Raw genomic sequence first — 2434 nt, forward strand, 5'->3', positions numbered from 1 at the left:
TCTCTCTCTGTCTCTCTCAGTCTTTCTTTCTCTCTGTCTCTGGTCTCTGTCTCTGTCTGTCTGTCTGTCTGTCTGTCTGTCTGTCTCAGTGTGTGTATAATACCTGTAGTCTGTGCATCTGTGGTGCATTTGTGTGTATGCAGGTGCATATATTGTAAGCATTTCACTGTGGGGTGTATTTTTATGCATAGATTATATATCTAAAGTTCTCTGTGTGCCCATGTAAGTCTGTGTATGTCATCTGTAGTGTATTTGTGAAGTGTGTATGTATGTGTATGTATATTATGCATTGCTTAAGTGTATGTCTGTTCTTGTGTGTCCATATGTACAAATGGTACATGTGTGGTGTTGGTGTGTCTGTGTTGTGTGTGTTTGATATCTCTCAATGTATATGCATACAGAAAGCTGAGTTTCTGGATGCTTTATTTGTTGACTTGTGAGGCTGAACTCTAGTGTCTGAAGTTAATAAAAACTTTGTTCTGTAATTAGAATTGGTGCCTCTGCATTTTACATAAGGTTCTTGGGAGCATTAATGTATTGAATATACTATGAAAATTCTTCATGATTTTTAGCATGAAAATTATACTACTACCAGGCATGGTGGCACATGCCTTTAACCCCAGCACTTGGGAGACAGAGACAGGTAGATCTCTGAGTTTCAGGCCAGCCTGGAACAGAGTGAGTTCCAGGATAGCCATGAATACACAGAAAAACCTTGTCTTGAAAAACTTAAAAAAACCAAAAAACCATGTATTAGTATTGTGTGTATGTGATGAATATGTGTGGATAAAGGCCCACTGTGTGATGCAGAGGTTAAGAGAAATTCTTCATTCTTGAACATCTTTTAAGATGGCTTGAAGCACTAGAGTATAATTTTGAGTCTACTCTACTAGCTCTGTGACCTCTTTAGCCCGTTAGAGTTTTTATGAAGACTGAATGGGGCAGTGAACTTAGTGACTAAAATGGCTGATGACAGTTTTTAGGGTTTTTTTTTTTGTTTGTTTGTTTTGTTTTGTGTTTTAGTTTTTTTGAGATAACATTTCTCTGTGTAGCCCTGGCTGTCCTGGAATTTACTTTGTAGTCTGGCCTCAAACTCAGAGATCTGCTTGCTTCTGCCTTTCAGGTACTGGGATTAAAGGTGCATGTCACCACCACAGGCCTAATATTTGTTATTTAAACGTGTCATTTTGCTCAACTTGTTAGAGTAAAACCAATCAAACCCTCATTTTACCCCTTTAAAGCTACAGACTCTATTTCTCTCTTTCCGGAAGCACCTGTACTGAACCTCTGAGAGTCTATCTTCTCTAGCTACACTCTCAGATCTTCTTCTCTTGATGCATTGGTAACTTTGGCTGGAGCAGCTTCTAGAGCCTCCAGAGCTTCCAGAGACACTGAGCTGCATCTGGAGGAAAGCCTCAGGAACCTCAGACTAGCTGATCTTTAGGAAGCTGAGAATCCTGCTGGGCCCAAGGATCTTACCTCAGAGCTGTGTCTTCATGCCAAGTAGTCTGAGATGCCACAGTGGCCAACAGCCTTCTCTCTGGGGGAAGGGGCAGCAACTGGAGATTCTGCCTTTATTTTGTTCCTCTCATCCCTTTCTGGTGGATGCTGCTCTTTAGTCTTGCCTTTGACAAGTTCACAGAGTCTTTCAGCTCCTCTGGTTTCTTTTCTGTAGAACATACTGCTGTGGAGGTGGAGTCCAAGACAGAAGTACTTCTCCAAACCATTTCTCGATTTCAAAATGAGAGTCAAACAATTCTGTGAGCAATCATTTCGGTTAAGGTTAATAGGATAATGTTAGGTGTTAAAACACTTGTTTAAATTCCATCCTCAGGTCTGTTCGTCCCACCAGGCAGGTTTGATTTTGGAGATTTCATTGGCTTATGGGCCATCAAAGGTAGGTACACAGCAAGTCGGTAGGCATGAGACCTGGGTGTTATAGAATCTGGAACTTAACTATCCGATCTTGCTGGAGAGAAAATTGTTAGAGAGAAAAACTTAAACTCTGGTTCTCACGCTAAGCAGAATGAATGTGACAGGTCAAAGATTGTCGTCGTTCAGTCTGGAAAGAGGAAGAGTGGTAGACAAAATGGTTGCATCTGGACAGGTGTTGGGGGACCACGCGGACCCTGTGGTTCACTCCTCTCTCTAGTCCACCTCCCCCATTTCAGATCCACCTCAGTGCCAGCCTCACGGTCCTTTCTTCTTCCTCTCATCACTGCCAGAGTAGAAAATGCATCAGAAACAGTGTATCTTCAGTGGTGAAAGCTTGGGTGAAAGCTTGGATGGTGGGGAAAGAGCCACCATCTACTCTGTCTACTCCGCAAGACTCAGAACTTCATGCTTTCACAGCTAGACTACAGACTTACTTGAAATCGGCTTAAATCTTAGATCTTAATTCATTCCTGTCTGTGACCTTCAACCGAGCTACAGA

At 42.1% G+C, this 2434-nt stretch overlaps 1 protein-coding gene across 1 annotated transcript in view; it reads right to left on the bottom strand.

Annotated features, from left to right (window-relative positions):
• Window positions 1-1712, bottom strand: part of Gpr33 (G protein-coupled receptor 33) — a 5099-nt gene extending 3387 nt beyond the window's left edge. Inside the window, exon 1 of the mRNA XM_021179748.1 lies at window positions 1480-1712. The gene's annotated coding sequence lies outside the window, so the exon portion shown is untranslated. The remainder of the gene's footprint in view (window positions 1-1479) is intronic.
• Between the last annotated feature and the right edge of the window lie 722 nt (window positions 1713-2434).

This window comes from Mus caroli, chromosome 12 (genome assembly GCF_900094665.2).
Source record: "Mus caroli chromosome 12, CAROLI_EIJ_v1.1, whole genome shotgun sequence".
NCBI classification, from domain to species: domain Eukaryota; kingdom Metazoa; phylum Chordata; class Mammalia; order Rodentia; family Muridae; genus Mus; species Mus caroli.